The 22929-nt window shown below is 37.0% G+C and overlaps 1 long non-coding RNA gene across 1 annotated transcript; it reads right to left on the bottom strand.

The window, feature by feature from the left end:
* Window positions 1–4681: 4681 nt before the first annotated feature.
* Window positions 4682–13738, bottom strand: LOC141438983 (uncharacterized). Its single transcript, XR_012452541.1, has 2 exons — window positions 12581–13738; window positions 4682–9497 (listed from the first exon to the last, which is right to left on the bottom strand). It is a non-coding gene; the product is annotated as an uncharacterized lncRNA (long non-coding RNA).
* Between the last annotated feature and the right edge of the window lie 9191 nt (window positions 13739–22929).

Genomic DNA, 22929 nt, shown 5'->3' with positions numbered 1-22929 from the left:
CCATTTTGGCTCCGGAAACCTAAAAAAGATGTGGTCAACAAGATTCCTGTTCTAATTTATAGTTATCGCACAGTGTCCATTGTACCAAGTCTCAAAAAGCTCATTTAAATGCACATAAAAAGTGTTTACAGCTAACGGGTCGTAATCGCACTTTTACATGCGCAGGGACTTAAATTAAAAGCTGTTTTAGTCGTTAAAAGCGAGTGCTAAAAAGCATTCTAGATAACTCGCCGTAAACGCGCAGCGCGCAACTTCTAGTATTTATTTAAAGTGATAAAACTTACTGGTATTTTAATATTACGACTAGCCGCATAGTAATTGGGTAGTACACTGGACAAAAATGGTAGATTGCACAACAAGAGCATAAAACGAGCCATTTTACAAAAGTTCGTATAGTCACCCGAGTCGATACGGCGAGGGTGGATAGGCACGTCGAGGAAAATGGGTTTTACACTCTGCTTTTCACTTCGATTGAGAAGAACTTAAATAGCAACAGTGGAAACATGTTCACTTACTAGTAGTACCTTTTATTTTCCATGCATAGCTTTCCTATGTATATTTCTTTTTATATTTGTTATTTTTTTTTATTAATTTGATTGATTCTTACACAACTTTTACATAAAAAAATAAATAAACAAAAAATACTTAGAAACTTTTTTGTTTGTGGCTGTTGACACCTGATTGATTACCTTGGTCTTATTCGAAGATTTTACTTTATGCACTAGAGCATAACATTACAAGTCATTTCACATCGATTGGTCTAGTAGCAACTATTGATCGACGTCGACTGGTCCCTTCCACCATCGATCGATTATCGATCGATTGGTCTAGTAGTCGGGTTACTATCGATCGACGTTGACTGCCATTCTACCATCGATCGATTGGTGTGGTATCACCCTAAAAAGTATCACACGGAGTGACGTTACGCGGAAATGGCTATATTTTTGATTAATTGACAAAAAATACGTGTCGAGTATTTTTTGATTATTTAGCTGAGTCATTGCTTTTTTTTGACATTATCTGTCGCTAGATATGTGGGTTATGAAAGTTCGTAATAAATAGACACTCAATAAGCAGTAAACATGTAAACGAACAACAATAAGCAACTAAAATGGAACACATTTATAAGATCTCAGTTCAACGCAATCTCAAAAGGTTAACCATGTTTTCATATAAATATTAATATCAAACACGATGCTTTTGCTGTTGCTATATCACAGGGTTTCTCAAACTTATGGCTCCACGTACCCCTGTTAAAGTTTCTAGACGACAGCGGACCCCAACCTCCCCCCCCCACCAAAGAAAGTAATAAAACTGGCTGTTGGAGAAACTAAGTTTATTTTTATTTCAATCACCATGATAATATAATGTATATTATTTATTTCAATAAAAGGTAGCAAATATAGGTAAGAATCTAAGAATCGTCTTGCCAACGAAAATACAAACTGAAACAAACAACAACAAATAACAAACAAATAAGTAACAATTTGGAGTTGAAATAAAAAATACAAAAATACTCCAAAAACCAATCTTAATCATCTTGCCAGTCTTGCAGCCACCATTACGTAAACCTTGTCGCGAACCCCCTACCGTCGAATAGCGAACCCCTAGGGGTTCGCGTACCCCACTTTGAGAAACTCTGCTATATCACATACCAACTGGCGCCGGATAAAATGTGCAGTCTGAGTACCATTTTATTTCACATTTAGCATACAAATGTATAGTACTGCGTCCTGGAATAGTTTTTCTATTTCAACTTTGTATTATAAATATTTTGACCTTTGCAACGTTTTTTTTTTATTCGACTGGATGGCAAACGAGCAAGTGGGTCTCCTGATGGTAAGAGATCACCACCGCCCATAAACATCTGCAACACCAGGGGTATTGCAGATGCGTTGCCAACCTAGAGGCCTAAGATGGGGTACCTCAAGTGCCAGTAATTTCACCGGCTGCCTTACTCTCCGCGCCGAAACACAACAGTGCAAACACTGCTGCTTCCCGGCAGGATTAGCGAGCAAGATGGTTGTAGCAATCCGGGCGGACCTTGCACAAGGTCCTACCACCTGTAAACGTAGCTTAGACGCGAAAATGGACAAGTTTAAGTATGCTAAAACACATTGCTCATCTTTTTATTTGAATGAAACAAAACATTTTTAATCAAAGAAACAAAAGCAAAAACTAAGGCCGTCTGACAGTTGCTTTTGTTTTTTATATCAAAACACCGAAAATAAATTAAATTGATAATGTTTCTTGCATATAAAACATGCCTGAGATCTGAAGATCGAAACTATACTCTGTTCCAACGGCAGGCGAAAAAACTTACTATGGACAACCTTTCGCATGTATCTCTCAACGTCATTCTCAAACATGATACAACAAGTTTTATTATTGTAAATACAAACTGAAATATAGATGCACAGAAAAAACAGAAAAATAAGACCATCACTGGGAATCGAACCCAGGTCCTCGGTAATCCGTACCGCGTGCTATACCGCTACACACTGATGGTCTTATTTTTCTGTTTTTTCTGTGCATCTATATTTCAGTTTTGTATTTACAATTTCGGTTTAACGGGATGACCGTAAAAGTAAAAACTTGGAATTGAAATAAAAAATACAAAAAGATTCCAAAAAACCAATCTTAAGTTTTATTATCTTGAGTGACCACTAACAGCCCATACTTTGAAAGTCTGTACTACTGAGCAAATAATAAACAAGTGCATCGGACAAAATATATACTTTTTCAATGTTTCTTTTTTTTCGCCTGCCGTTGGAGCAGAGTATCAGAGTACAGTCGGCCCGTCTCTTACTTTATAATCGTGAGTTGAACAGATTAATTTTGTAAACCTATTTTTTTTAAATATATCCCACGAGAGCCTAAGTAATCAAAGTCAAAGTCAAAGTCAAAATATCTTTATTCAATTTAGGCTATAACAAGCACATATGAATGTCAAAAAAAATCTACCACCGGTTCGGAAAAACTCTGCTGAGAAGAATCCGGCAAGAAACTCAACGAGGTATATATATATTTTTTTTAAAACAGATTCACAGTATTATTAAATGATATGTATACATCACAAGTATTTAACACAACTTTATTTTTAACACAGTAGGTTCGCTATTTAAAGGGATCGCTAATACGGATCGGAATTATTTCCAAATATCCCTGTCCATGATATAATCATTAACTTTATAATACGCCTTTGATATTAAGGGGTTTGCTCCTGGTTAGCTCATGGGCAATGTCCCGTTAGATGGCGCTGTTATCAATAGTTCCTTTTTTCAGGTTTTTTTCGTAAATTATGAAGAATTATTTCACCAAAAACTAGTGGCGGGAGTATCTAAGCGTAACCGATTTTTTGACCCCACACTCGAAATGAAATATTCCGCCAAAGCCGCAAACGAGGTGCTTTACTTTGAACGTCGATTGCGGCCGTATACGGACACTAGGAGCTCACGCACACACTCAAATAGACAGCGCCAGCTAGCGAAAGTCTATTGCGACACTTAGCTACCCGATCGGGGTACTCCTTCGAGTAATATTCACATTTTTTTATCGAGTCACGAAATTTTGTACTAACTGTACTTTACTCGAAAATTTTACTACGACCTATAAAATCTATAAGTATTTTATTGATAATTAGAAGCAGGGTCTTGGATAACTGTTCGCATATTATAATACGAGCCAAACGCCTTTCAAGTGGTCATAATATGTGTACGATAAATTGAGAAATTACCGAGATTCTGACCACGGTTTCTTGTCTTGGTTGATGGTCTTGCTATTATTCAGGTTATATTTATAGTTACTTTTCGTAGTTACTACTCTTGCTAAAGTGGTCATGGTCGTCGGTTGAAAATCGGTAGCAAATCTACAGGACGAGTTTCTTGGGAAAATAGTGCGGTGGTTTGTCCTTACCTTCCACGCCGCAGAGCTGGAGTTTGGAATTCGTAGTTGGCAATAGAGAGCGCTGCCACCAGGGCTCTTAGTCATCTTGTACGACACGCACAGGAATGCACAGGCAATCAAGTTTATCAAGGGCATCCGTAAAGCCAAAGTCCCTTAAGACACTGTTACACATGCTCTTTAGTAGCAAGAAAGCATGCTACTATTGAGCAAATGCTAGCTAGTAGCATGTGTGAACAGGACATGCTACTATCGAGCATGCTTATTAGTGGCAAGCTCGAGACGGGGTGGAAGGGGGAAAGGTAATAAGCAAGTGTGAACGCGTTTGCTTCAGTCCAGTAACGAGCATGTGTAACAGTGCCTTTAGACATACCTAATATTTTATGAACAGTGCTTCGTGTAAGCTCTTTCTATCAAAAGAGGTAATAAAATCCATACAGAGTTTACTATCCTAATTATCATCATCATCATCACTCAATTTCTGTGGTAAGACTTTTGGTAGAGAATTAGTAATCATAAACTGCTAATATCAATTATTAATAAGTTGCTAACCATGAAAAGAGTTGACGAAGAGTTTATCTAGGCTTCTGCATCTGGATTTCTCAGTTCGTATATATAATTACTAGCTTAATCCCGCGGCTTCGCTCCCGTTGAAGAAAAAAATCTACTCTGTAGTGTAGGTATTCGAATTAAAAAAAAAACTTCTTGCACCTCTGCGATCCTCAAGGAATACGTTTGCCAAATCTCATGCATTTTTAGGCCATGTTTTGCCTTTATAGGTATAAATAAATACTTACGAAATACTTACATAACAGCAAAAGTTCACCCACTCGCCGATAACTTGCGCCGATCAAATTGCGGTAAAAATTATCCCGTGCTAATTTTGTACCTACTTATCTCTATAAATTGATTTTGTTAGGATATCATAACCGATGATTTGGCACAATCAGCAGAAGACTACGAGCAGTTCCAAAATCATCTACACTCCCTTTGTTACCTTCGAGTCGAAAACAGTTGTCGATTGGTATCATATAACTACCTATTGTAAGTATTATCTGCTAGGATTTTTTTCCGATCCAGCAGGCTTGTAGTCGTGTGTACTGGATTATTGGCAGTGTTTCCTTTGGATGTTCGTGCGATGGAACTATTGCGTTTTTTTTGCATTAGTTCCTTTACAAGACTTGAAGGAAAAACTGCGTTTATTTTTTTGCCTTTGTTCCTTTCGCAGTAGCATCTTCAGTTCTTGCAAAGGTACAAAGGCGGAAAAATAACGCAGTTCTTTCTTCAAGGTCTTGTGAAGGAACTAGAACTACCGCAAATAATCCGTCGTACTTGCAGACTACGGGCACGTTCAGTTTAGCTGACACGTCATCATCGGAGACAGATGTTGCATCAAACCTAATTCGAAGCAGTCAAGCTCATAGGTAGCTGAACAGTTTGGTACTTTGTTACAGCAAGCTACAGTGCTAAAATGAGCATTTCTAAAAAAGTTTGTACATTTGATTTGCGACTCCGATTTGGGTAAAAATTTGCAGGTAGATAGTCTCCCGAAATGTCCCAATTAATTTGTATGGAAAGTTCCTTTTTTGTTACCGCAAATCCATAGTTTTGGTAACAAAAAAGGAAATTTCCATACAAACCAATTGGGACATTTTGAGAGACTATGTTATTACGACTCAATATCGTTCACTCTACAAACCTGCAAATTTTTATCACAAATAGGAGTCGCAAATCAAATGTACAAACTTTATTTGGAAATGCTCAAATAGTTTTACATGTCCTCAAATACTAAGAGTAAAAAGGGAATGTCTTTACTTTGCTACTTTTTGATCGCTCTTTGCCTGTAGTATCTACGGCTAACTAGTCTGGTTGACAGGGCAGTGGGTATAATTAATTTGTAATTTTCCCGCTGGTACAGTAAATTCATATCCCAATTATCATGCCAATTATTATGCATTATAAATCAAGTAACTATTTTGGAAACAATATATTTTTAGACACGAGTAATATTTACCTCGACGTTTCGGCAACATTACAGTGGCCGTGGTCACGGGTAGACTGAAGTGTGGGGTGACAAATAAAAATGACCAAGTGCGGGTAGTTCGAAGGACTCGCGCTGCTAGGCAGACTTGACACCCCACACTTCAGTCTACTCGTGACCACGGCCACTGTAATGTTGCCGAAACGTCGAGGTAAATATTACTCGTGTGCGTTAGCGTGATAAGTCCTGTGCGTGGTATTTTGATTAATTCCAGTTTATTTTAATTATTTTGTTGCTCTATTCCTCTCATCTGTCTGTGCACGCGAGCAGGCTGCAATTACCAGACCCATCACTGCCGTTCCGCCTGTGACAGTTGCAGTTCTACCATACAATCTTTTCTTTGGGGTAAGTAAAATGCAGTACGTCGCATTAGACAGCGTTTGAGAATAATTATCAGGATCAGGGGGTCAGGTCTGCTAGTGAACAACGTCGGCATTAGATTCAGCTAATACTTTGAGAACAAAAAAAAGGTATAAACTTTGTGATACAAGTTAAATATGCCCGCTGTCCAGTCAATCAACAAGCCAACCGTACCACTAGCAATTAAATTTTTTTGAGCTTGACTGTTAGTCAGCATCTAGAACCTACAGTATTTAATTTTGCCCTAGGTTTCTCTGCTATCAACCGTGCGGCACAGTTAGATCTATGTGATACGTTCCTACATAATATAATAACATGCAGTACACGCCCTCCTCCACCTCCCTCCTCCTACATGAAATAATATATATATCACACAATACCTAATAATAGTTATATAGTAGGTATTTGTGACAGCTAGTCGAGCTTGTGTGACATATACTATACATACATAATAAAATATTGTTTTACATCGAAGAGAAAGAGAGCGGGCGTGTATGTAAACTTATTGTATAGATATTTCACATGGACGTAGTTGTGGGGCACGGTTCGTAGCGCAGAAGTAAAGTAAAAAATATTGTTGTCAATTTATATGAGGTTCCGCAAATTAACAAGTTCTCTGTCCCGAAGCAATGTGCAGCGTTCTTTTGACACGTCGCCATAGTAATGATAAGGTAATATAATATCCCCGTAGCAATTTTCATTGTTTATCTAAATGTGGTTCAAGAATAAAAATAATTATTATAATGTATGTAATAAAGTTTATTATTTTTTCGAAAGAACAACTCCATTATTTACATCACTGGTCATATGGTACATGTGCCTCATGGACGTACCAGTAAAGCCACGCATCAAGGGTCAAGGAACCTGGTAACACCGAAACCACTCAATTATTCAAGTATTTATTTTGTTCATCTCTATCCACTCAAGACAAGATAGATATACAATCGAACCAATCAAAAATATCACATATTATTACACGTCTTTCTAGGTCAGAATAAAAGTATGTGAAATATATTTTTGAAGCATTATATTATACTACACCTCGTTGTTTCGGGGGGTCAATAGTTTGAGCGGCCCATTTAGTGAACGGCATAATGTCATCGTCTACTAAATGTACAATTTATATGATATTGGAAAATTGGAATGGTAGGTGTCCGTTATCTCACTCCATATCTCGGTAATGCTGTATGCGGCATCCTATTAACGCCATAGCCCACTCCATGTGAATTACTGTCCGGATCTGGCAACTGTAGAGGCCTGTCCGCTAGCACATCCTTATAGTGTATTAGGGGATAGACCTCCAAAGTTCTGCTCATCTCATCTATATTAGATATGTTGGCTGTGGTCCCATGCCTTTCAAATGACCGGGTCCAGATGGGTTCGTGATCGAAAATCTGAACCAGCTATTACAATAATAAGTAACGACCTTTATTTCGGACAATATGGCCCAGATTTTACGATGTAAACATTTCAGTCAAGCATATTGAGTGATTTTGAAAATTGACAAATTTGAAATTTGGGACACTAGATTAGATGAAAATTAATGTACAGCCAATATGACAGTTTTGACCAACCTAACTTCTATACTTACTTAGTGCCTATAATATAATGCAAACTCAAAATCAAACATTATTATGATGCCACTATAATAAAAGCAGTGACGCGAAAGATACAATTTGTAAGCGGAGATCTTATAAAATTAGCTACTAGCCGCGTGCACCTACCATGCAATAGTCCTAAATACAAAAGTCAAGGTACCAGAAGCTTAAAAATATATAATTTGTAATAATAGTTACACATAATTAAAAAAAAGTAAGCTCACAATAAAAAATTATCAATATATGAACTTATACAATTCTTCTGATTTTGGTTCTTGATTCTGGGTATCTGTATGCGAGATTGTCATTTTACATGAGTTTACTTTTCTTCTGTAAGGCAACCTGACAGTTCAGTAGCAATGACACTCTAAAAAGAACGTCATACTACCTACTACAGTTATCGCGGCCGGCTCAGTCAAGAATGTCTCTAAAGCTAGACATGAGCAAAGTCTAAACATGAGTGATATTATTATCGATATCGATAGTCAATATTTAGTCATCCTGTGACATAGAGCATAACACTAACTCGTTTGTTAAAAAAATTGAACATATAATAATTCTACTATTTTTCTACTACAATGTTTCACGCAGAAGAAGATTAAAACTATCGCGAAAAGACTTGTGCTAGCACGTTACTAGTGACAAAACAATAAATAAGTTAATAAGATTTCAAGTAAATATCGATCCACGCAATCTCCAGGGTGAGACAGCTTCGAAGTTGAGTGTCATACTTCCTGGCGGTGACATGGTGTCGCATGGAATTCACTGACATCAAAAAATGTAGGTACATGAAAAATTTTTTTAACAAAAAATGGAACCGATTATAAAAAAAAACAAAAAAAATCTACTAATTTGAAGTACTTTCTGGCGGGCGCTATCTTTTTCACTATGAAGCAGTCGACTTTTCTAATTTCTTGTAAATCAGAAAAAATGTACGAAATTGTACGCTATAGTTAAAAAAAAAACTACACATAAAAAGTCGAAGGGTACGGAACCCTAAAAAGAAGAAGTAACTCCCGTCAGGAATAAAGAAATATTCTAATATCGAGGGAAAAGAAAAGATTTATTCGTGACAAAAGGGAAAAAAATGTACAAAAATTATTTAGAAATGTGCATGTCACAAAGTGGTCACAAATCAGTCAATTTTGTTTTATTTCAGATATTTAAAAAAATGACAACTTGGGCAAAGTTATCTCAAAAGTCAAAGTTGTACGGTTTTATAGTACTTTATATATAATGTACCCCTATTATCTCATCATCTGAAATTACTGTAGTTTCATTCAACAAATAAAAACTACATACCTGTTGGTATTCTTGTTTTTAGAATCTCCACTAAAATTTCCACCCACGGAACGCTAAAAGAAAGATGCCTACGAAGACTTTATTTCATTGTGTACATCATATTTATTTAGAACAAACTTTTTAACACAGCGTTAATAAATAAATCTAATCAGTCGGATATTCCTAAATTTCTTGCATATCAACATTAAACGTTTCTTCTTTTCTTCACCTTGAATATTGCATGACAGCACCATGGCTACTTTCGCAATATAATGATTCCAGGCAAAGTTATATGCAGTTAGTTAGCATTGAATCTGAAAGGAATTGTGCATTAATAAATACAGAAATAGTATTAGCAGACAGACTATAAGATACTTAGGTGGAGGAATAAAGTGACCGATGCCTTTTAGTTACAGCATAAGGACGTAAATCAGACTATCAGTAGGTAAATTCCCTAATGTACATACTGTTGCACGCAACTCTGTCCGCGTAGAATTCGTTTATAGCTATTCCGCGGGAATTATGTGATTAAAAAAAACTACCCTATGTTTTTCCACGGGACTCAAACTATCTGTATCCCAAATTTCATCCTAATCGGTTCAACGATTTAGACGTGAAAAGGTAATAAAGAAATAAACAAACAGACTAACAAACTTTCGCATTTATAATATGAGTGGGATTATTGTCTTATTTTAAGTCATCATCATCATCATCATCATTATCGGCCTATCTTAGCCCACTACTGGACATAGGCGTCTCCAATTGCACGCCACTGAGCACGATCCTCGGCCACTCTCATCCAGTTACTGTCAGCTACCCAGTGAAGATCATCGCTCCACCTAGTCTGAGGGCGTCCCACGCCACGCTAGGCTTTTACTCGTTTACCCTAGCAGTTATCGGTTCTTCGGCTGATATGGCCGGCCCACTGCCACTTCAGTTTGCTTCAGTTTTAAGTAATCCTATAGAAATAGACGGACGGACAGCGTAATATCAAACTATCTGAACTAAGTCTTTGTGACAAAGTTTCTCCATGTCTTTCATTGAATAAAGTAAGAATTCGGCAGCGATGACATACGACCATCATCATCATCATCATCATCATCATCACCATCATCATCTTCATTAAGATCGGTTTGTGAACAATACTTATCTTTTTCAAAATATCCTGATATTGAATTTAGATTTTTGCTATTCCTTTCTGCCTGCATGTCAATTTACAGAGATTAGTGATATGGAGATAGAGTTGTAAAATTAAATATATAACATTGAATTCCATGCTACCTACCCTGGGTATTAAAAATAAACTGGCCAAGTGCGAGTCGGATTCGCGCACGATGTCTTCCGTACCATTATCTATACAACATTAGACATAAGCAAAAAAAAAACGGCCAGAAAAACAAGTTTGTTGTATGGAAGTCCTCCTTAAATATTTGTTTTATTTTAATTAATTTATTTATTTTTAAAGTAATTATACAGCTAAATATTCTGTGAATATTTCAAGCGTCTACCTGTTGCCGTTATTAACATCATGCAAAAAACGGCTAAACAATCACGTTTGTTGTATGGGAGCCGCCCTAAAATATTTATATTATTCTGGTTTGAGTATTTGTTGTTATAGCGGCCACAGTAATACATAACCTGTAAAAATTTAAAGTGTCTAACTATTACGACTCAAGAGATAGAGCCCTGTGACAGACGGACGGACAGACAGACAGACAGACAGCGGAGTCTCAGCAATAGGGTTCCGTTGGCACTTTTTAGGTACGGAACCCTAAAAACTAAATAATAGTTACGAACCAGTAGAATTTTATGTAGGTACATAATAAGCCCATATTTTCCTTATCTTAAATTTCAGCTTTTTAGGATAAAAGGTTTGGTGTGTGCGTTGGTAAACAATCATTAAAAAAATAGGACAATGATTCACTTCGAAACACAGACAGACAGACAGACGGACAGACAGATGGACAGATCAACAGACGGACGGACGGATGAGGCGACGGAAAGGTACACTGACAGACTCACAGTGGCGGATTTATGTTTTTTTATGAGTGTAGGCCACTTTATATCCGCCGCCCTATGTAACTTTCTAAAATAATATTTTTTTAAATCTGCCGCCCCTAGGCCGCGGCCTATACGGCCTATTTATAAATCCAGGACTGCAGACTCACATACGCATAAAATTAACAACCTGTGTAGTGACACCTGTGTTAGGAGTGCCTAACAGAGACAAATCTAACGATACCTCTTCTGATCTCTCTATCTCCTAACATGAGCTATTTCCCAAGACTCTGCTTCTAATTATCAATAAAATACTTATAAATTTTAAAGGTCGTAGTAAAATTTTCGACTAAAGTACAGTTGGTACAACTTTATTCACCATCATCATCATCATCTCAGCCGTAGGACGTCCACTGTTGGACATAGGCCTCCCCTACAGACTTCCAGTTGCTTTGGCTGGCAGCGGCCTGCATCCACCGTGAACCTGCGGCTTTAACCAGGTCATCCGTCCATCTTGTTGGTGGACGTCCTACGCTGCGCTTGCCGATCCGCGGCCTCCACTCGAGAACTTTTCGGCCCCAACGGCCATCCGCTCTCCGTGCTATATGGCCGGCCCATTGCCACTTCAACGAGCTGATTCGCTTGGCTATGTCGGTGACCCTTGTTCTTCTACGTATCTCCTCATTTCTGATTCGGTCCCGTAGAGAAACCCCAAGCATAGCTCTCTCCATAGCTCGCTGAGCAACTCTGAGCCTATTTATAAGGCCTAAAGTAAAGCACCACGTCTCGGATCCATATGTCATCAATGATGTAGTGTTCACTTCGAAAGACAGACAGACAGACAGACGGACAGACAGATGGACGGATCGACAGACGGACGGACGGATGGGCCGACGGAAAGATACACAGACAGACTCACATACGCATAAAATTAACAACCTGTGTCACTCCTAACAAAGACTTATTTTCTTGTCTCTTCTATTGTCTTGTTGTTTATTGTCTTACTTGTTAAGATGCATCAAGGCCTTGTTGCATAGCGTGCGAAAGAAATGACCATACATATGCTCCAAAACCATAACCCTTGCCGTTTCTCACACTTATAAATAAAATAAAAAATCTTGAATCACTTCATAATAGAGTACATACAGTACATACTCGTACATATGCAGACAGACGGTGGGAAGCGACTTACTTCTATGGAGTGAAAATGTTCACGGCGCAACTAAGAGTTAGGGAAATTTGGTATGTTTTCGTAGTAGGTTGCTGCAGACCACAAGTTTGGTACACACGATAAGCCATACTTTGGCCACCCAGTAGGAATGAAATTCTTACAGCCCTGTCTCTGGTGTTCTTGTAACAAATATTAATGTTTCTGACAAAAATGATAAAATTAACATACCCGTGTATTCAATTACATATGTTATCCTCATCATCAAATCGTACATACATAAATAGTTTAAGAGTTGCACTCTTGCTAATTTCCTCTCGTCCGCCAACTTTTTGACTTCTTGATTTGTGTTCAAACCATAATTATTCAAACATAATTGCTTTGAATATCAATCTCATTGACTTGACGTTGTGACAAAAATGTATTATAATGACGTTTAAATTTTACTTATCTAGCCAGTAATAATAATAAAAAGGTGGTACGAAAAGTACTTCGATTGTGAAAACCTTTTTATTCACTGAGCCTAGATTTAGCGGCCGTAAAAATGCCGTGATATGTAGGAATTTATTTGAGCCTCACTGTTAAACTTGATATTCATACACATGCAATGTATGTTGAATGTAGACCTTATTTTTTAACTAATTAGTTTAGTGATTACACCTAGCACCTTTTATTGTGAGAATATATATGCTTTATATAAATTAGTGGCGCTACTGTCTACGTAAGAGTAAATAACTAATATCTGTTCAGAATTTGTAAGTTGAATTTAAAACCACTTGTCCTAGATCGAAGCACCGCATTATAATGTATGTAAAGTATTTTTGCCGAGGACTGGGTCTGTTACTTAAATAATTATTATTTTAAATGACAATTTTAAAAGTAACTTACCTGTTTTTCGTCCTGCTTATAGTTTGTGTCCTTGCATTAATCAGAAATAATAGTTTAGGCGTTTCAACTTCCGAAAATAACAGATTTAAAAACAAAAAAAGTAAATACTAGACTCAGAAACTTGAACTTGATCTCTCAGTGATCTCATGCTTTCTTCATTTAGTTGTCGTATTATCTGAGCCAAAGGTGATGGTCACGTGACCACACGAAATAGTCGATACCTATTTACAATAGTTTGATTTTGTGACACTGACTCACGCACCCATATAAGATGTCACTACATGCTCGCTGCGAACACTGTCAGTTGTACTCATACAATGGTAAAATGCATCAAAATTTACTGCATCACGCTGCACTTTTGATGCAATAAAGTTACTTTTTTTTGGATTTTGCTTGAAGAGCATATCCATAATTTACTATTCTCAAAAAATCCTCTAAGAAAACATGTCCGTGGAAGCTATGCGGGGTGTCCGTAGGTTTGTATGGAAGAGCAACCCCCTTAATGTCTTCTTGACAATAGATCTGAATTTTGTATCCGTTTCATTTATAATATTTTTTGGAATTTTATTATAACAACGTATGCAATTTCCCAGAAAAGACTTTTATAAGACTTTTATTTAATATTATTTTTGTGTTCCTTCATTAAATCTGTTGATTTGCTTAATAATTTTTGCTAGTAAAAAGTAACAGTTACGTTTACACAGTTCTCCAAGATTCCCACATCAATCTCCAGATGGCGTTGTTACAATGGCCGCCATTGATTCGAGTGCGCGTGGGCATCCCGCAAAGCGCAGCGGATACTGGAAACGGTGCCATGGACGTTCTGCGAGTGGTATTAAGCTTAGAAGCGTGGTAATTTTTTAAACTAACAGTTTTAAACGTCAACCTTGTGTTAAGTCATGGCTAGTTTTCTATTGAAGGTTTCTTCACAGGTGAATCATCGCTAGATGGCGTTAGTATCGTGAAATCCGATTGACGTTACAATCTTGCTGGCCAATGGCTTATTTAGTTATTTTACTAATCACAAATGGCACACAGAAATCTTCATTGATTGGTTGATTCACGCGTTATTCTGCAGAAGTCCATGTTACTAAACTACAACCATTTTTACAAGTGCAACTGAAGGTTTACGGGGGAGCCCTATGTCTAACACTGGACGTCCTACGGCTGATTCGTTAGTTCATAGTTCGTTATAAACCACTGCTGTGAATGTTTTTCTTCCCTTTGAGGTTCTTCGAAGTCAGTTGAGGATCAGTAGCGAAACTTCATGACTATTTTCTTGGAAAAATAGTGTGGTCTCCTGCCTCTTTTTTTGCCTTCCACACCGTAGTGCTGGAGTTCGGAGTTCTAAGTTGAAAATAGAGAGAATGTCTACTGTCACATGAGGTCTCTTAGATTGGTTTTTGGAGTCTTTCAAAATCTATGCATTCGGTTTATATTTGGTCTACGTAAGTTCGATCATGTCTCTAATTTTCGATCACAGCTCAAGTGGCTCCCAATCCGCTTTCGCCGTAACTCTCACATTCTCCACCTTCTTTACGGCATTCTCTTTAACCCTGCAACTCCTCGCTACCTCAAAGAGCGATTTAGCTACGTAACTTCTATTCGATGCTCTCAGAACTTTCTCCTTTCCGTGCCTCTATCTAACTCCAAATTCTATGTATATTCTTATACTGTCCAGGCTATTCGGTTGTGGAACTCCTTACCGATTGACTTACGACGCGCAAAGTCTTTGTCACTATTTAAATCTATGCTTAAGGAGCACTATCTGTCATCTTGTAATTATTAGCCTTATTATAATTTATTTATTTATTTATTTGTTGCTGTTTATCTCACTACCTATATTTATTTTGGACGTATATTATATGTACGATATAATTATGTATGTATTCGTAGATGTATTGCTGTTACGTTTAAATTTTCTGATCTACTTTTGATGCACCACCTGTTGTAAACTAGTCCTTCCTTCTTTCTGTAAAAAAGGTTGCCTGGAAGAGATCGCTCTTAAGCGATAAGGCCGCCTATTGCTCACCTTGTAATTTTAATAATTTGTTTTCTGTATCGCTTACTATGTCTGGTGTACAATAAAGAGTCTTTGTATTGTATTGTATTGTATTGTCTTTTTGTATTTTTTATTTCAACTCCAAATTTTGTTACTTTTACGGTCATCCCGTAAAACCCATATCGAAAATACAAACTGAAAAATAGAACCTGGGTTCGATTCCAGCGCTGGTTTATTTTTCTGGTTTTTCTGTGCATCTATGTTTCAGTTTGTATTTTCGATATAGGTCACTTAGACACCTTTTACGATACCAATATCTTAACACCGAGCACGGTACGGCCATTTGAGGTGTAAAACGTTAAAGTTAGAATTTATTGGTAAATTATATCTGAATAAGTTACAACAATGTAGTGTGCGTCGTGGCGATGAGTCACGGCGCGCGCGCAGGCTAACATCGTAATTATGCGCTTGGGCAACGATACTGTTCCCACTACGAAGTGCAAAATTCGTTTGTGCGCGAAATTGACGGGATTGTGTAGATCTTGAGGCTGTTTAAAATACGAATTTCTACTCGTGTAGGATTACAAATTGAGCAAGCATTATTAGGTACCTTAGTATAAAATAGTTATGTGGGATACACTACTGATTCAATTACCATTATAAACGCGAAAGATTGTGAGTGCATGCCTGTGTGTTTGTTACTCACTCACGCTGAAATAGCGAAACAGATTTGGATAAAATTGTTAGAACTTGTAAACCTTCCTATTTGTAAACTTTATTACTTATGTGGTTTATTGTTTGCTTTATAGCCAATTAGTGTCCTAGCAACGCTGTTACTCTTTTGTGACATTATAAGACTTCCCCTGACACTTTTTTTTTTAATTTCTTAAAAAATGTGTTAGTGTGTAAAATGAGTTAAAAATGTGTGTTAACATTGAATAACATATAAGCTACTTTTTACCCCAATTTTCCCACAAAATTTGCTTAAAGTCCTAAAATATTAACGGCTAATCCACAGCAGCAATGCCAATTTTTTTTTAAGGACACAATATATTATGACACTGGTCATCATCATCATCCCAGCCTATATACGTCCCACTGCTGGGCACAGGCCTCCTCTCAGAACAAGAGGGCTTGGGCCATAGTTCCCACGCAGGCCCAGTGCGGATTGGGAACTTCACACGCACCATTGAATTGCTTCGCAGGTTTGTGCAGGTTTCCTCACGATGTTTTTTATGACACTGGTGCTAGCAATGATTTCATATAAAAATTGTTAAGAATGAATATAATTTTATGCTATGCGTACACTCATAGAACCTTGACGGGTCACATGACGTCCGCGGGGCGCTTTTTGAGTATTTTAAATGACCACAATACATATTTAGCACTAATGCATTTCGACATATTTGCTCACACGAGCGAAATATACCAACTTAGTTCGTGAATGGGTTCAAGTCGACGGATATATCGTTGAGGACATCATCATCATCAACATGGCTACAGCTAAGGGCACTGGAATTCTGATTTGTTAATATCAACAATTAGGTACTCAACTAAATTCTGATCCGAACATTTTATAAGATAAACCTATTAAGGTGAACAGACAGACACTGTAACCAGTACTTTGCCAGCTGGCGTCGGTATGTCGGTTAAATACTAATATGGCAAAGACACTTGTTTGTTTGTTTGCAGTTAGCGCTAGCTCACGTTACAAGTGTTAGCTAACTCTTGGTTTGCGGTTCTTAATTAAAATAACTCGTTGGGTGGCGATTGGTAATTGGTAAATTCAGGAGTAACTTCTTGGAGGTCTGCATTAGTAGTAGTTATATTTAATCGTAAGGTTTGATTTATTTTTATAGGTAACTGAGGCAATTGCAATAGGGGGATGATGGGTCAGTTATAAATGGCCTCATCCCCATTGTCCGTTCAACTTTTGGTTTTGCGACTAAGACACTCAAAAAAGTCGGAAAACCGAGTTTCAGTATTTATTTATACAATTGCATTTTTTTAACAATTGTTGTATAAAAATGATGCTCTATCAAAGCGTAGCAATTTAAAATAAATTACAGCTAATGTAGGTATAGTCGACCAAGAAATTAGTTTACCACCCTAAGGTTTAATGTCGTTTGTAGCGCTTAAAACGGCAAAGCCTATCGTCACTCACAAGTCAATATGACAGTCAACTCAGTCTTATTGATTTATTTCTGAAGTAGGAAGTGTCATTAAAATTGGTGAAACACTATTTAGGCCGACCATACCGACTATACCTATGTATGATGTAAATTTAGAAAGATATACCGTCACTACTTTGAAAAAATCTAGTATCTAAAATCAATATGTCAACAAAATTGAACCTGTCAATATTCATAAGGTCCACTCAGAAAACTTATCTTTTTTGAGGTACTATTTTTTTAAGTAGTGACGATATTTCGAATCGCTTCTTTTCTATCTAATAGCACTAATTCTTTTACTTTCTGAACAAAATAAGCACACTTATTTTTTTACGGCTTACAGGGTTTGCAGACTTATGTAAGTAAGTATTGGAAATGAGTTATGGCAAAAATAATGGTCCAAAAATAATGCGTTCACTTGTGAATATCGTATTTATTCGTAATCTACTAAAACTCGTGTTGCTTGAGAACTAGGAAACTAGAAAGAGGCAACAAGTAACTGTGGAAGGAAATACACAGGACAACATTTTTATTCCCCTTTTTAATTTGTGTATTCATTCGTTTTATTAATCCTACGAGCAACACAAAAGTAAAAACATTGAATTTTAACCGAAACCGTCTTACGACTTAAAACTGACGATTTTCCTTTACATAACAGAAAGCACAATAACCACTTCAATGAAATATTTTCTATAAGGCTTTGTCGCTGTAGCATTTTCACAAAGGAAATCGCTACTTATGATTGCCACAGTACACTTTGGAACAGTAACTCAACAAAAAGTAATAAATACGCGTGTAGAAAGAATACGAAGATACATTTTTGTTTTCTTTTGGATGTCTTAAAATCATCAATTTTGCATCAGAGACAAATCACAACTGTTCATCTGTTTGGCATAGCCGAAGTGTTCTAGGAGGACTGGCTCCAAATTAATGTAACAAAGATCTATGAAAAAGAAGTAAATACAGAGAAGAGTACTATTCTTTCCATGTTTAATCCTGTTTATTGAATTTCCCCTTCATCTTATCATCTTAATAAATTTATGTACATGCAAATGCGATGCAAAAAAAGCACTTAAATATGGAAACCAGATGGATTAATTCTAGTAAATACTTTTATTAAGACCAATGAATGTTATAGGCAATATTATGGCATATTCTGGCAAGTTTACAACTTTTTTACAAACAATAATAAAAAAAAACATATGAAAAAAAAACGCAAGAAACTGGACATCAAGCAGGCTGCTGTTTTTCAACGGGCTATATCTTTTGTTTGTGGTTTTGAACGCAAGGAATTCAAGAAAATTATTTCGCTCGTCTCATGTTGCTAAGTGGGGGAATACTTTGCATTCTTGGAATTGCGGAGATCGGTATGCGGACTAATAAAAATATGGGCTTTATGTTACGCCACTTTTCGTGGAGTTACTCCGAGTCGTCATTTGTTTATCAGAGAAACAAATGAGATTTTGGAAATAGAATAGGATGACATTTGAAAAGAGCTTTCCTCTTTTGGGACTTTACTTGACTAAATTAATTGTAATTCTTAGTTACTAAGTTAGGGATTGCTTTAGGCTATTCTGACACCAATTTATATTAAAGTCATCTAAGCTCGCTGATTTGTGGAATTTATTTAGTTATAAGTCTTTGGAATATTTGTCAAATGAAACCAGCGCAAAAAAATCTCGCTATGCATTAAAAACTGTACCTATAGCTCACTCAAACTACATTTAGTCTAAAGTAGAGGGTCGTTGGTTCGAGTCCGGCCTCGCAACTCTTGAGTTTTAAGGAATTTATGAGAGATTTTACATTTGAAAATTACCATGAGCTTTACAGGAAACCTGTACACACATGCAAATTTGAATGATGTGTGTGAAGTTCCCAATCCGCACTGGACCCGCATGGCAACTACGTCATAAACCCTCTCCTCTCATTCTGAGAGGTGATGATGATGATGATGATGATAATATTATAGCTAACTAGCAAATAAACATAAATTACAAATATGTTTGTATGAATCATGATCATATTTAAGATAATATTTTACCATGTATGACACATGTTTTATAGTCAAAGGAATTCAACTTTCCATTTCATAGGTTTCATTCATGCCATGTTAGGATAATGAATTTGCGGTTGAAATTAATGTGTTGTGGTTAAACACGGACTTCGTTGTTGAGTCTACATGGAACTTTATCATAGGATATGTCTGCATTTTTTTCAATAGAGTCAAAGTTTCACGTACTTAAGTAATCAGTTCAATTTTATATGCCTGTACATGCAGTCATACTTTTTTTTTATTAATTATTTACAAAATACAAATTTTCAACTGAAAACAATTATAGGTAATGCTGACTTATTGACAGACAAATTTATCAATAGAAAGCCTAAATAAGGTCTAAATATTTCATGTTAGACATTTCATTTCCCATAGATAGGACAAGGAGGAGGGTATAAGCATGAGTAGTTTCACAAAGGCGGGCAAAGCCGCTTGCATAAGCTAGTATCTAAATAAAATATACCCTGTTTTCCTTCAACTTAAGATTTTTATTTTAAATTACCGCAAAATAATAAGTTAGCGGCTTTAAATCGCTACTCAAAACTAATAATAAATCAAAAGCATGACTCAATACAGAAGTGCAAAAACCACAGGTTTTTTCTAAGAAACGGTACAGGAAAAATCAAATCACTCGGTTATTTAATAAGTACAGTTCAACATTAACTTCGTCTGACTATAATTAACAGTAGCTTGATGAAAATTATTGTAGGTAGACCGGTACCAGAAATATTATATCGTCTCGTTAATAATTACAGTCAATATTTATTATTTTTATTAGCAATGCGTTTATTTCTATATCTAAGATTTAATAAAAAAAAAACAGAAAGGTAAATTCTTACAAAATTTCCTTATCTTGTTATCCTTATTTTGATAATTTATTAATCACTTAGCTGCTGCCGGCAACTTCGTTTATGTAAATTTGTTCTTCACTCTCCTGTGGGAACTAAGCAAATTTTTTGTGGGAAGAGCGATCGCTGTCTGATATTTCAGTTTTTAATTTCAGACTGAATCTGAGAAACAAATACATAGCTCTTAGTCAAATAGGCGCCTCGCGCTTGTAGGCCTTGTCTACAATTTTCCAGTAAAATCATTCCAGTAGCTGACACTGCAGCGCTCGATCGATCTTATGTAACTCTTGAGGATTCATCATCATCATCATGGTCCCAAAGGAAGACCAGCGCCGTTCGCAAGACCGGCAGATTGCTGATTTGGGACCATTTCGTGACATGCATACTTAACTATTTTTATTTTATTTTATTTTTAAACTTGTTGGTGTTTTTTAAAAAAATATGGCGCTGTCCATTGGAGGACAATTTTGCCAGTGTCTAGTAGGTTTTGCCGTTGTTGTACGGTAAAAAATTCTAGAAAACGAAATATGAGACGTAATGGTGGATGAACGATGACAGTTCTAGTGATGAATAGTTCAGTAGTTCTATTTTAATTATTATTCTTATCCATGTCACGTCACGTCATGTCATGTCACGAATAAATATTTTCTTTCTTTCTTTCTTTCATCATATCAGCCGAAACACGTCCACTGCTGGACATAGGCCTCCCCCAAGGCTCTCCACGCAGGCCGGTCTTGTGCTTTCCGTATCCACCGCGATCCCGCGATCTTAATCAGGTCGTCGCTTCATCTTGTTGGAGGCCTACCGACAGCTCGTCTCCCAATCCGCGGACGCCATTCGAGAACCTTCTGACCCCATCGGCCATCAGTCCTGCGAGCAACGTGCCCCGCCCGCTGTCACTTCAATATCGCAATTCTTCGGGCAATGTCGGCAACCTTAACAACCAACAACCTTAGTTCAACTGCGGATATCGTTATTTCTGATTCTATCCCGCAGATAAACCCCGAGCATAGACCTCTCGAGCGTAAGGAATGTCCCCCCCGCAATGTATCGCTACTAGAACAATTTGTCTGGATTAATGAAAACATGTTCTTAACTTTCTTACTTACTAACAGAGCGCAGTGACCCAAAGTGGGTTTTGGCCTCCGACACCAGACTATGTCATCCCTTATGATCTTGAGCTAGCTCTTGCCACCATTCGATCCCGAGATCCAAAAGGTCTTTCAGGATCTCGTCCTTCCAGCGGCACCTGGGACGACCAACCGCTCTCGGTGATCCCAAATACGCTCTCTTCACGGCTCAATCCTCTTTACTTTCTACAGAAGTTTATGGTCCTCTTGCGTTTAGTTTTATAACTCCTACCTACAATTATGTACAGTCAATACAATACTAAACAATACCGTAATTATCTCAAGAACCTTTATCATGCGCCGGTTTATTTACCTACCATCTCTTTTTTTTACACGACATTGTTAGCCAAAAAGGAACAAAGCACTTTTTGCGCATCAAGAGATCCGCAAGGACTCTTATGATTCGAGACAACAATCGAGACTAGTCACAATAAAATGATCTGAAGATACATCAGGTACACCAGTGCTTTAAATTTTCTTTTTGATTTGTTGAGCATTTGTACACAGTACTGTGACTCTTTAATAAAGACAACAGTATAGTTAATAATAATAGAAAACAGGCAGATAAAAAAATACAAGATACCTAAGCAACAGACGGCCTTATGGCCTCAGAGTGATCTCTCCCAGCTTACATATAACAATTATAAATAATCATCGCGAAATTGTGAATGCATTGTATCTATTATCCCTGGTGTTGCAGATGTTTGCGCGGTGGTGATCAAAAACCATCAGGTTTTAACACTTGCAAAAAGACGTTTGCCAGTCCACCGCTATGTAAAAAAAAAAAACAGTCCATAATGTTTTAAATTAAAATCGCTTGAAGTTTCTTATATGTTTGACGCGATGTGTGAATGTGTGTGTGTATGTAGTGGTGTTGCAGTGTTTGTACTGGTAGACCGATGTGAACCCGGTTGTTTTTATCCAAAATCAAAAACTAGCGATAATAGCGATGAACCGATTTTGATAAAACATGTCTAAAGCCATCGCTAAAAAATCTGCTTTCAAATAAAAAAAAATTGCATTCAAATCGGTCTACCCGTTTAAGAGCTACGGTGCCACAGACAGACAGACAGACACACACACACAGACACACATAGTGGTGAAACTTATAACACACCTCTTTTTGCGTCGGGGGTTGAAAAAGGAGTTTTACACAGATTATAACAAATTACTATGTAAACTAATGTTAACCCGCGGCTTTTCCCGCATAAACTACATCCAGCAGTTGAATTGAATTTCAGTGATTACATTTAATTCCCAAAAGAATTTCCCAAAAATTACGTTTCAATTTTATCCCGATCGCGTGGGAAAATCGAGATAAAAAGTAATGCACGTGTTATTCCAGACGTCCAGCTAAGTAGGTATGAAATAGCTTGTTATTTTCTCAACCAGCACAAATATAAGCGTGTCTAATTCAAATATCGACACAGTTAATAAGTCACTGATTGACACTAAGCCTTACTATATCGACCGCTTCTGGACTAGTCT

Source organism: Choristoneura fumiferana, chromosome 20 (genome assembly GCF_025370935.1).
Source record: "Choristoneura fumiferana chromosome 20, NRCan_CFum_1, whole genome shotgun sequence".
NCBI classification, from domain to species: Eukaryota; Metazoa; Arthropoda; class Insecta; order Lepidoptera; family Tortricidae; genus Choristoneura; species Choristoneura fumiferana.
Note: the sequence above shows the minus strand (reverse complement) of the source record. Positions and strands in the feature narration are given on the sequence as shown.